The sequence below is a fragment of the Pleurodeles waltl genome, chromosome 10 (assembly GCF_031143425.1).
Source record: "Pleurodeles waltl isolate 20211129_DDA chromosome 10, aPleWal1.hap1.20221129, whole genome shotgun sequence".
Taxonomy (NCBI): Eukaryota; Metazoa; Chordata; class Amphibia; order Caudata; family Salamandridae; genus Pleurodeles; species Pleurodeles waltl.
This window is the reverse complement of record NC_090449.1, coordinates 1024703798-1024717625: the sequence shown is the minus strand read 5'-3', so window position 1 is coordinate 1024717625 and position 13828 is coordinate 1024703798. Positions and strand designations below refer to the sequence as shown.

At 45.1% G+C, this 13828-nt stretch overlaps 1 protein-coding gene across 4 annotated transcripts in view; it reads right to left on the bottom strand.

The window, feature by feature from the left end:
* ABHD5 (abhydrolase domain containing 5, lysophosphatidic acid acyltransferase) overlaps positions 1 to 13828 on the bottom strand; it is a 134622-nt gene that overhangs the window by 101909 nt on the left and 18885 nt on the right. The gene's annotated exons all lie outside the window — the stretch shown is intronic.

Sequence of the window (13828 nt, the reverse complement as noted above, 5' to 3'; positions counted from 1 at the left end):
GAAGAAAGCACGCTGACCTCATCATCAGGAGCTACGCCCAAAACCAGGGTGCAAAAACATCACTGAATAATTTTCATTGTATTACAAAGTTAAGGTCGGTTATCGCCACATGGGCTGTTTTAATTCCTTAGACTTTCTGCCCCTGTGGGCGTGCCAACCTATAGGTAAAATGTGCCGTCTCTGTGAATCGCTTTAGGGGTTACTACCACATCTGCTCTGCATATGTCCCGTGTGACGTCACAAACATAAAAGGATTCTTCCTCATTTCTTGATCAAACAAGGGACACTGATAATACACGCTGCCGTTGATTTCCTTTTGAACGATGCCCACCTACAAGGAATAGCCTGGTAAAATATTTTGGACAGAGTGGACAAAATATTAATTAATTTAGCCGCACGCCCAATTCCCTCAAGGTTATGGAGACACATTTCTGGTGTGTGTCTATTGTGTGATCTGGTACTTTATGTTCCCAGAGCAAGCTAGCATCTGCTACAAAGGTGGTCAGAGGCTCTTTGTGTGCTGGACAAGTATTAGCATTTTTCAGCCTATACCCTCCGCTATTGTTCAGTCATTGTTGGTACAATGTTGGCTAATAGGTGAACAGAATGGGCAGGCTGCTAGGCGAAATCCGTTAACACTACATGGGATTATTTCGAGTCTACCATCATCTCATTGTTGAATGTCGTCTACTCTGACACTTTAGGAATTCACTGTCCAGATCTTGACATTGGTAATAATTTTTAGTACAGATCCTAGTGATTATTTAGCATTTTAATAGTATTTAGCGCATGGCACTTTATAATTCTGCACTTTAACAATAACTACTGGTCCCTGACAATTTTTCTTTTTTTCTAAAATGCATTAACAGCAGTGAAATCCCACTACGCTCAGTCCCAGAAACTATCAAATCAACAACAGCTGAACCACCAGCAACATTAGTAGATCATTCCATCTTGAGATTTCTTGACCTCATGTCATAGTTATTGGAATCAGTTATGTGTATGTCCAGTGAGACCTAGTTTGTTTCTAGCATTCCATGCAAATTCACTGTTATATGTCTTGACACTAGACAGATGTTTTTACAACTGCACTATGTGCTACAGTTGTTTTAACTTTTTATGAATTGATTGTCATGTACATTGTGACATGTTCGTTCACTGATTTTATTTTTTACGTTATTACTTCATGCTGCTGACACTTTAATGAACTTGATTATCTAAACAGAGTACTTTAAATTATTATTATATGGTTCAGCAAAAGGAACTACCTAGACTATGTCCTCTACACAATCATGGATAATTTGCATAATGGAACAAGCTTAGCCATTTATTACCTTCCAACACTAGCACAAAAAACCAAGACAGGAAACTGGGTGCTTACAACAAAGCTTGGAACAAATGCCCCAGCCTAGTCTGTAAAACACTGCCCGAAACCAAACCTCACATCCAGGACCTAAGACCCCGAATATGACATGGTTCCTAAGATGCCACTACCCGCCTTTTGACATTATCATCAAGTTAAATGACTAGATCATCATGGTGAAGACATTTAAGAAGCAGGAATCATGGACCTAAGTGAAAATTACACACAAGATAGCCTTATCCAGATGTTATTGAAGTTTAAAACTTAAAAATGTCTACAAAAACTTTCACGAGCTATTGTTCTGTGAACTGAGTGTTTTCTATTTACCCCTAAAATTGGATCATTTCAGGAGTTAAATCAACTTGAGTCTGAGTGCGAGCTCCTACCAATGTACCTTTATCATTACAACCGAATGCTCTTGCTGCCATGAGCCCTGCAACTTCTACGACTTGGCGTAAGTACGTGTAAGTCACGTCTCTTTTCATCACATCACACCTGCAACATGTTGACAAATGTGGCCCTTTTGATATGGGACAATGCACATCCAGCGCATGTCAGCCATTTATATTTTACATGCATGGAACTTTGATGTGATGTGCGCAACGACTCATATTGCTGTGCGGTAATTATTTGGGCATATTCTCCTGAGGGACAATGCTTAACGACACACATTCAGGTGTCCTATTTACAGATAATATTTATCAGCTGTTGGTACACTATCTTTGAGACAGTGCATAATGATACACACAGGGGTATCCCATTTGTCAACAATATCTACAGTTTTGTACATCTCGTGTTATTGGTGCAACAATTTATTCAGGTCAGCTCTGAGACGTCAAGAAAGTAAATTAGCTTGATGCATTTCTATCTGCTTCCTACGATATATGTAGCCTCTTGGTTTATCTTATCATGTGGAAGTTTTTTCTACAACTTAAGCCTACAACATGGCACCTGTAAACATGTCACACCCACCAGCTTTTTCCTCAGACAGAGGAGAATTAGCACTGCTCTAGAAACGATGGAAGGGGTTGTTTGATTTCCACTTACTTGCAACTGGGAAAAGGAATTCTCTCCTGCATGAAATCAAGTAATACTTTTTTACATAATTTAGTGGTAGAAAGATAGAATACCTTTGGGCAAGTGAAAACTGAGAGTGTGAAAAATTATGTAACCTCTTTGAGAACCTTAACGCGTAATGATCTCACTGACTCACTCATAAGGGACCAGCTTGTAAGGTGCAACAATATGAAACCGTTGACGAAGAACCTTTACCTTAAGGAGGCTATACAGATAGTCGAGGAGATGAAAAACACTTCTAATTGGGTGCAGGAGATATAAGACCGCAATAGTGAATCTGTGAATGTGGTATCAAAAGAGAAAGGAGAGACTACGAAGGCAGATTTGAATACGGAAAAATTGAAAAAGGTTGATCTGAAAAGCTGGAATGTTCCATCGAACAAATATATCAAGGATTTACAAGTGATGTGTTACAGGAGCACGGGCATCTCTTAAATAATCCTGGGTGTTATGCGGAGAATTAAACATGAATGAAGTTTGGCAAAAAGGGGTATTATGCCAGGGTATGTAGAGGTGGGAAGATCCACAGCACAGCACAAGTTTTGTTTTTAACAAATCTGGGTGAGGATTCATATGTGGTTGAGCAAGGTCCAGGTGTGTTTGAGTAAGTTGTTTCTACTAAAAAAAAATTGAGCACAGATTATTTTAAAGAAAGGTGCTGCAGCTATAGTTCACACACTTGTACCCAATCCCATGGTGGTATGAATTAGAGAAATTACTGGAAGAAAGGGCTATTGAAGAGATTGATTCATCTGCATAGCTTGCACCCATAATGTTTGCATAAAAAAATAGAATGTGTGTGACTGACAAGATGTAAACAAGCAAATGATGGGCTAATATTTCTGAAACACTTGCCATGCTAAGCAGTGCAAAGATGTTTAGTGTCAAGGATTTATCATCTGCATACCATCAATACGGAATCTAGGATTTTGAAGTATTTTATTATCCCCTTGGGTGCCTATATGTTCCACAGTGTGCCTTTTGGTATGGCATCTACCGCAGTGTGTTTGATTAAATGGTACATGAGAGTATATTCCAAGTATTATTTTTCCAGGATCACATACTTATTGTTAAAAAGGAGAGATAAGACCATGATGGAGTCCTGTGAAAATTTTAAGTGCACTCTTGAAGTCGGGTCTCATGATGAAGAAAGAGAAGTGCAGGCTCAGAGAGAACACTGAAGTACCCAGGGTAAGTGAGTAGACCAAAGTTGGAGGTAGTTCAATGTATTTTCAAAGCTCTTTTTCCTACTGATAAGGTTCTATTGAGATCATATCTCTGGTTGGCAGGAATTTTATTGTAAAGTGTATTTGTAAAGTTTATTGATACTTTTTCCATTGCACTGCAACCCTTGAGACAGTTACTCAAGAAAGGTGTGAAGTTTGAATGGTCCAATGAGTGCAATTTGGCATTTGAGGTGGTTAAATAAGGGGTTAGCAAGATGTCCTCTTTAGGTTGTTTTGATGTTCTCAAGAAAGTGGTCTTGACAACTGATGCCAATCAGAAGTGATCAGATGCCTTGTTGTCTCAAAGGCTAGATGGTGAGAAGTTTGTGGTGTTTGCCCTTCGTGCCCAGCGTGGTGCAGAGGAACATTACTTAGTGATGGAGAGAGAGGCTTAAGAGAGGCTTAACTGTGTTTTGGGGCAATACACCATTTCAAGTTCTTTTTGTAGGGTTTGCCTTTTGTGGTGCTTTTGACCAGACACATCTCAACCAGTTATTTATTTGTGTCAAAGATGAGGATCTAACACCCACGATTAGTGGGTAGTGGGGTTGAGTAACCTTAATTTCATGGTAGAATACCTACCAGGGCCACCAATAACAGGTGTCTATCAAGATCACCTGCTGAGGAAAAAAGTGCTGAGTTGGATCAGAATTCTGTATTTTAGGTGGAAGAAAACGCCTTGGATAATGAGGAATGGTTCAAAGCTCAATCTTTGGTTACAAACTATAAAGCTGCACAAGGTAAATTAATTTGTGGTTAAAGGTTGGACAGACCACAGACGTCTTCCCGAGTTGGAGAAGTGTTTCTGGAATGTGAGGGAAAAGTTAGGTGTGGTAGATGACAAATGTTTTAGAGTACACATGATAGTTACACCAGCAAGTTTAAGAGATAAGCAAATAAATTACACTCATGAAGGCCATTCAGTAAGGAATCTTACTAAATCCAGCCTAAGGATATTGTGTGTGATTGTCAGGTGGAGAGTGTGGTGAAGGATTGTACACTTTATGCTAAAATTGACAAATATAAGGTTACATGCACTTCCCCACTCATCAGAAGTGCCTGAAGAACCATAGACTAAATTGGGCTTTGACTTGATGGGTCTTTTTGAGCTATTACCAGCCAAGTAAGAACGTGTTGCTTATAGTAGATTACACCTCCAAGTGGGTTGCATGTTGTGGCGACGCCAAGACAGCAACTGTGACAGCTGCAACCTATTGAGCGCTGGCCCTGCCCGTCTAGTATCTTACATAATCCTGCTGGACCTGTGCAGCCTGCACCCCCGGAAGAGCAGTGAAACGCCCCGTATGCGATGGGGGCATTGTTGTTGGCCCCAGGCTCGCCGATCTTTGGTGCAACCCAAGGAATCGTGGGCACGCAGACGACACAGACCTTGCTGCGGTGAGCACTGGAGCAGTGGATCACTCACGCTGGCTGGGAGCGTACACCGCGTCCGCGCCATTAATCTTGGTGGAGCCCCGGCAGCCTGCACACTGAGAGGGTTGTGAGGAGGATCATGCAGAGGCCCGTGGTGAGACAGGGTGTGGCTGGCACGAACAGGGCACAGCCTGAATCTGACCTGGTGCGCACGGTCACTGAAGCGCCTGGGGCAGAAGATCTCCTGCTGTTTGGAGGCCCGGGTGAGGAACAGGAAGCTCCTGACTCCAGATAAGCGTTCAGTAGCATGCAGCGATCACCTGTGGGGAGAAAGCGCAGTGGAGGCGAGCGCTGTAGTGGTCTGCAGGAGCTCTGGTGAGTGTGTGAGGGACTCAGGCTGCAGCGTGAAAAGAGACTTGTGATCAAGCTATACCAGCACTAACGTTACGATGGGACTCAGCGGCCCGCGATGAGCCCGCTCCAACTACGAGTGGCTTGAGGTGCCGGACTGTGAGATTGCGCACAAATGAGGGGGGCCATTAACGACTATATTGATATAACTAATCTACTCCATGGAGGAAACTTTCATTGCTGCAAATCACTTTGGTCATTTTGATCCCTAGTCCACCTGATTATTATCGCCACTACTGGGAACAAAGGACAGATACTATGGGCCAGAGCCTAGTACACCAGAGACATAGACCTGTTGGCGCAATAACGACTCCAGGGTGCGCAAAACTGAGGACTGTAACGCAGGCTGGCCACATGCTAGCAGAGGGGTCCCGAACTGCCTGACATATATTGACACTAATCTGACACCCCATCCGTCCGCCTCAAGATTTATTGTGAGCCCTGCATTTGGTTATCCCCAGATGAGCCCGACACACTGCCCTACAATTGCTCTAACTGTGATCCAGCAGTGGTTGGCCACTCCGTGTCGCACAGGATTGAGGGGGCCAAGCCTCAGCACGGATCTTACCAATGGTACTGGGGACCAGGGAACAGACAGTGCATTGCTCTGGAATCTTTATATTAACAGTTTGGAACTACTGCATGGGACAGCGACCTGGCCACCATGATGGTGCAAACCAAGTCCCCCAAACCCATGGGACAAGAAGTTACTAAGACCTCCAAACCCATGGGACGAGAAGTTTTAAGTAATGCGTATTGTGCAACCTCGATGGATACGCCAGAGGATCCTATGGCCAGGTTGAACACCACCCTCTGCAGTCATTCTGTGCAGTTTGATAAAATCTTGCAGGCAACAGCTGACTAAGACACCGCTGGAGGCAAAGATTGATACAGTCTCCTTAGAAGCCAACTTACTTAGAGCAGACCATCGAAAACTAACGGAGACCGTCAATGAATCGGAATCAGTGCTCACCAGCATGAGACCTACTTTCCAAGGCCTACAGACACAGGTGCAAGATCTACAGACGAAGGGTGAGGACCTTCATCGGCGAGCGGAGGATGCGGAGGGACGCTCCCGCCCAATGTCCGGTTCTTTGGCCCCCAACGTTGAACTGTTCTTGGAAGACTGGCTGATGTCTATGGTACTGAAAGACAGGATACCACATTTTTTCCTCAATTGAGAGGGCGCACAGTACACCCGGTAGGCCACCACCCACTGGGGACAGGCCGCGCTCACGGATTGCCCAGTTTCTCAATTTCTGTGACCGTGACTTAATCCTACAATTGTTTCGTTCGAAAGGTCCCTGGCACTATGAGAATGTCACTATTATGGCATCCCCCAAGTTCACCACTGAGGTGCAGCGGCGTCTCAATTCTTGTCTTGCCATGAAACGAAAACTCCAAGAGCTCTCCCTGAAGTATGCCGTATTATTCCCTGCCAAACTAAACGTCATCTACGAGGGGGTCATCTACTTTTTCACCTCCCCAGAAGACACCTGGCGGCAGTGACGGGCCCGGATCAGAACACAGGAGAGTGGCTGATACCTCGTTGCAAGAGCCATTGAAAGATGACACACCAACATGACAGTGTGGAGATGGCACTTTCATCGAGTACCACAAATTGAAGGCCAGAGATGACACTGATATTGGCAGATGATCTAAAATTGTAGCCCGTCTTCTTCCTCAGTATTGAAGGGTGCCTTTGCCCCTCCTCCTGCCCTGCTTGATGACGGGCCTACCAGAATAATGGCCGAGGGGTCCGGGCACACAGGTCCGACATAACTGTTATGAGCGCGGGCTCGCAGACAAGCTGAACTTGCGCTCCTAAGAGAGTGCCCCGCCTCCAGACAATGACTAAAATGGATGAGGTTTATGCTAAGGAATTAGAAACTTAATCTTACTGTTGATAATGTTTGTGTGGGAAGATCAGGCCAGAGACTCTCCATCCTATCGGCGAGGGGGGAAGTTAAGCTTGTTATGTTTGTTTTCTTCAACCTACTTTATCTGTATACCGTATCTCTCTCTACGCAATATATGTGGGACTGGTGAAGCATGCTGGGATTAGTAGTGAGAGTACAAAGAATTAGCCATGGGCACACGGGGTCCCCAGTCCCGGGATGCGACTGCAGGTCAACAAGATCCTTATTTTCCGGAGGGTATGGTGTATACACACACATCACCATATGGGTGAACGACAGAACACTTCCACCCCTCAATACAAGTTCCTGACATGAAATGTCCGTGGTAGGGCCAAAACTCCAAAGCACTGTAAAATACAAGCATATCTCAAGTGCCACCATATACAAGTGGTGATTTTACAAAAAATGCACATCACACAAACCACACTTAATGAGGTGAGGACTAGATGGAGGGGACAGGTTTATAGCACCACTTCTTCTGCCTATGCTAAAGGGGTGCTGATATGGATTTCTATGGACATACCATATGTTGTGGATTTGCATAAAATTGACACAGAAGGCCGATATGTGATTTTGTTGGCCTTCCACAGGTGATCGCAGAGATATACCCCCAAATTTCAGTCAACTGGCATTCCTCGATACCCTCAGTCCTGCCATACTACATGACCCTTAGAGCCCCGGAATATGGGGTGGTGATAACAATTGCGTCTCTGATATACACGTAGACAGATTGACCCCCACAAAGCAGGGTGCGACATCCACCCGAGCGACACGTCGCCTGCTTATGCGACATTTAGCATCTACACAACCCTATGGCAAGGGACTACTCTTAATAATCACCAGTCCAGGATAACCACATGAGACTAGATTTGTTTCTATGCAGCGAATCCCTAGGTGGGTGGGCCCAGGGAACTGAACACTTGGCACGTACGCTCTCGGATCACTCCCCATTGCTGTTCACACTAAAATGGGGAAGAGAACAGTCTGTGATACTCACCTGCTGCTTCAACCGGAGGCCCTATTGGATCCTCCATATAGAGGAGATCTCTCTAAGCTGCTTTTAACTTATTTTGAACACAACCAAAAAACAGAGACATCCCGGGCACTGGAGTGGGAGGCCCACAAGGTGTTGGTGCGAGGCGATTGTATGCGAGTGTCTTTGGGGGGAGGCTTAAAGAGCTCTGTCAGCTGAGCTCTCACGACTGGAGAAGGAAATGAGAAGGACGTAGTACGCTTACCCACCCACGTAGAGTGGCTTTGCACCCTGAGAGGGGAAAATACAGACACAGAAATATGACTAGAAGACATGATTATAGAAGATGGTTAGCCTCGATACACACTGAAGGGGACTAATCAGGCAGATTACTAGCATGGCTAGTTAAGGAGGACGTCCACCGAAAGCCAATAGGAGCCATATGTCTGCCTGACAGCAAGATAAAGAATACACAAATGGCCATAAATTCTGCTTTCAATGACTATTATCAATCACTCTATTGAGTACTACCTCCACACCAATGGATAGAGTGCGCACTTACCTAAACAGCTTGACTTTGCCCACGATATTGCCTACATACAGGGAGGACTTATAGGCACAGCCACAGCTGGATGAAATCAAATTGGCCATAAAACAGATTGCTAGGAATAAGACACCGGGCACCGATGGACTCCCCATTGAATACTATGTACAATACACAGCCACACTAGTGCCCACATTTTGCGGGGTTTTTAATGAGGCCCGAAAGACGTGCCAACTACCCCAAACACTTAAAGAAGCACTGATAGTGGTGTTACTTAAGCCAGATCGGGACCGTTAGATGTCCGATCCTATCAACCACTGTCCCTATTAAACCTGGACTGTAAAATACTCGAGAAAATATTGGTCAATAGGCTACTCCCAGTTATTAATAGTATAGTGCATTCGGATAAATCAGGTTTCAATTCTGGTTGCAATACCTTCATTAATATTAGGCGTCTGCTCAGTCTTATTGATATGGCCCCAGGTCATGGGAGGGGACTGTGTATGGTATCATTAGACATAGAAAAGGGCTTTGATACCCTGGGATGGGGATTCCTTGTGGCCACGCTCACACAGATTGGCTTTGGTCCTGTTTTTGTGAGCTGGATCAAGACATTATACAGCAACTTGATGGCGCGGGTGCGCACAGGGATTACCATCTTGGATACCTTTGCTATTCATAGAGGTACCAGGCAAGGGTGCCCGTTATCCCCTCTATCATTTGCCCTGGCTCTGGAGAAGTTGGCATGCGAACTGAGACTTCAAACAAGACTTTGGGGAATACCAGTTCTTGGGGTGCATCAGGAGGCTTCCCTGTAGACGGATGATGCACTGCTGTTCCTACGCGATGCCCCCTCTTCATTCTCACACTTAATGGCTCTGATGGACGACTTTGCAGAGATATCTGGCTTGCGAGTTAACTGGGACAAGTTGTGTAGTTATCCACTGGTGCTGGTCCCGGCGCCGGAAAGGGGACTTCTCCCTGACTGCCAACTAAAGTGATGCCATGATACTTTGAAATATTTAGGAATACAGATTTATCATGATCCAGATGACCTTAGAGAGGGCAACCTCAACAGGTCCCTGAGGGGGTTCTGCAGGTCTCTCCCTTTTTTGGAAATCCCTCCCATTGTCACTGGTGAGGCGCGTTGCCAAGATGCTAGTGTTGCCTCGGCTATTATATTATTTTGCAGTTTTCTTTATACTTACCTAAGACCTTTTTTAAGGCAGTACACAGCCTACTGACAGACCTAATAGACGGGTGGCCTTACAGGTGTTACAGAATCCGCAATCGGAGGGTGGGCTGAGTGCACCCAATTATGAATGGTGCTATGCGGCAGCCCAGCTCCAGTGGTGGATGTGGTGGCTTGGTTCTGACAACTGCCCCGAGAGAGTACAGATCCAAGGGGCTCTTAATGGAGTCCCAGTGTATACATTGTTGACATCCCAGAGACCCCGACATATTACAGAGAGCAAGGAGATAGGGTTGGTCTGTCAGTGTTGGGCAAGGTATGCGACGGGAAATGACGATGGGCCGCCCTACTCTTCCCTGGTCTCAATATGGCAGACGCCACGTCTGGCTGTTACGACCGGCTGAGCTGTTGTGGCCGCTTGGACTGTCACCGGCCTCCTGATGCTGGGTGACCTGTACAAGGAAGGTATACTTTTATCATTCCAGGAACTCAGAAATGGATTCAAAATTCCAATGGGGTACTTTTTGACATATTATGTGCTACAGAGAGAGATGCTAGACACAAGGAGGGGGGTGAAGTGGAAAGAGCCTCCCTGCTCCCATATACTACTTACTTTTCTTACACATGGGGGCACCCTGCATGCCATTACCAACATATACCTGGCTTTGCAGCCCACAGCATTTAGGGGCCTCACAGAAGCTCGGGCAAGGTGGGACATGTAATTGTCCTCCCCATAACTGATAGCCAATGGACTCAAGTGGTGCAATAGATAAAAGAAGTATATCGTGACACACAGTTCAGGTATACACAATTGAATGTCTTAAATCAGGCTTACTTATTGCCGCAAAGGATAGCGCAAATGTTTCCAGGGGTGGCCCCAGTGTGTCCCAGCTGCAGGCCTTTAGGGATGAGCTTTTATCATATGACATGCGATTATCAACCACTTCAACACATTTGGGATAAGTCTGTAAAAATCATAAGCGAGATAGTGGACTATAGAGTGCCACTCATACTGGAATTCTGCATACTGGGGGCACGGACACGAACACCAACAGACAAAAACATTCACAAATGTATTGACCTAGCCCTTGCTCTTTTTAAGTACCAAATACTGATGCAATGAAAAGCACGCCCTGGTGTGGGCGAATGGCTAAGAACACTGCTAACATGGATGCGAGCTGAAGCTGAGTACTACTCTAAGATGAAACTCCAAGGTGTACTGGATATGCAGTGGAGATTTGGAACATATGATGAAAGTGAAATCCAAAAACAATGACCCCCCCCCTAAATCGAGACTTTGGGTCATGAAGAGTTACTACATTACTGCCAGTCACATGTTTACTGTGAAGTCTGTGGGCATCCCGTGGTGCACAGCACTACTCCAATAATCTGGTGACAAGAAAAAACGAATGCACTGCCTTACTGAAGTGTGACTATGGTTGTATTTAATCAATGTCAGAACCCCCTAAATTGTGCAACTGGTGGGCGTGCCATCCATGGTCATTTCTAAAGTTACTAGTGGATATGCTACAATTTCTACGCCATTGTGGAGAACAGTTTCAATCTCTATTTCTTCTACTTCTCGATCTCTTTAGTATCTGTGTAATCTTCCTTCTTGGGTCTAATTTCCTTGTATTCAATGCCTGAACAGGTTACATCGTTCATGCCATATGATGTTCATTAAGCAGTTGCCAAGACCCGCTCTTTGTTAAGTTTCTCAATGAAAATCAATAAAAAATATAATTTTAAAAAAAAGTGGGCTGCAACCAAAGGTGTTGGGTGGTGTACACAGGGAGTATGACTGAACTCTTAAAGGACAAATTTGCTTGTGAAGGTATACCAAAATATTTGGTAACTGATATTGGAGTGCAGTGAACCTTATCTGAAATGCAGGAATTCTTGAATAGGCTGTCTATAATTCACCAAAAGACTGTTGTACATTCCCCAGAGTAAAGGGTTAGTGGAACGTACGAACAGGGATGTCAAAACCCGTCTACAAATGATATTTGATAAGAAGGTGCCACTAGAGGATGTTCTTCATGAAACATGGTGGGCGCACCTTAATGCTCCTAATGGAGTTCCTTGCCATCACCTTTCTTTTTTTTTTGATGAGAAGAATTGCATCAGTCATTTTGAATGGAAGGCTGGGGATGTTGTGCTAACACTGCTGGGGATACAGGCACTATATGAACGAGCATAGCAGAGTGCCCTAACTGATTGTTATACTGTGCTGAGTATTAGTGACCTCTGTGACTGGCTGGTGTAGGTCTGCTCCCCCAGCCCCTCTTGCTAAACTGGATATATGAATAAGCTGCTACATTGCCTGCTAAACCTCCATTGTTATCCTGCTGCAACACTACCTGTGGAGCATGTGCTGACCAGGGAACTGTGTCCTGCAACTTTTGAAGGGCCTATTATCACAGCTCAAGAAAAGGAGGAGAGATCAGCATTTGTAAGGGGACTCGAGGCCTGATCCTGAACATTGGAGACCCACCCGTGCATTGGCTTGGGTCTGTCTGCTCTCCCCCGCTCTTCTAACCGGCTTGGAGGTACGTGAACACTGTAACTTTGCCTCCCATACCTCCACTGGGTCTACTGGTGCTCTGAAAGAGGCTGAACCCTACAGTAATGATCGGGAAGGGGCCTAGGCCTCTGTTCAAATCCTGAGCTGCCACAGTAAACCATTGGGGAATCTGATATAATTAGGGAACTATAGGGCACCTAACGGCCTCAACATATACCCCAAATTAAGAATTTGGATGCACAGCCCCTGCACAGTTGGATCGTGTGTTTGGCCCCTCACAGGCATCCCCACATATGTATAATGCTGATCTACGCCTGCTCCCAATTAAGGATTTGCATGGATAGCCCCTGCGCAGCTGGATTGGGTGCGTGGCTCCTCACAGGCATCCCTACATATGTATACTAATGATCTACACCCTGAATAAAGTTGAGAAGAGAGTGCAGAAACAGAGGGATTGATCATAGCTTTACTGGGACCTCGTGGAATCAGGTGGGGACGAGAGATGTACTTTGGGGATAAGTAATCTGGTCCAGCTACACCCCGCTCTGTGGGGCACCTGACTCTCCATTCCCCTTTGATGTTGGTACACTGAAGTGGTCAATGCTTCCAGCTTGCTTGGAGAGCAGAAAGCATGGGGAGTGACTTCAGAATGGCAAATATACAAAGAAAAAGGGTGCGGGCGAGCCTGGCTTACCACAGGAGCCTGCCAGTCTCTCTGCGTCCGACGTAGTGATTTTTTTTTTTTTTAGGATAAAATCCTCAAAATCAATACCAATTTAACAGGGACGAGTAACCTTTTTAAGAAGCCAGAACTCTAGCTGGTCCTACAGCATACTCCAAATCAATGTCTTTTCAGGTTCCGTCTGCAGGAGCAAGTGACAGCTTCCTTCGCCAAATGGAAATCAGGATCTCCGACTGATCTTATTCCACCTCACATCCTGAAGCTGATCACGGATATTGTTGGCCCAATATATCAGGAGTAATTCGCTACCTTTCTGGTACTCTACTGGATGACTGGAAGTGAGCCAATGTGATTCCCTTACTTAAAATGGCCTAAGGCTATCTGGAATCCCTGTCTAAATTTAGACCTATCCGTCTAATCCCAGCAGCCGCAAAAGTCTTGGAAAGATTGGTAAATCAACAGTTTAACACTTTTCTCACTGAGAACATCTTGCTCCCTGCTTCTGGGTTTAGAGCTCGCAGCAGCACTGAGTGTGCTTTATTA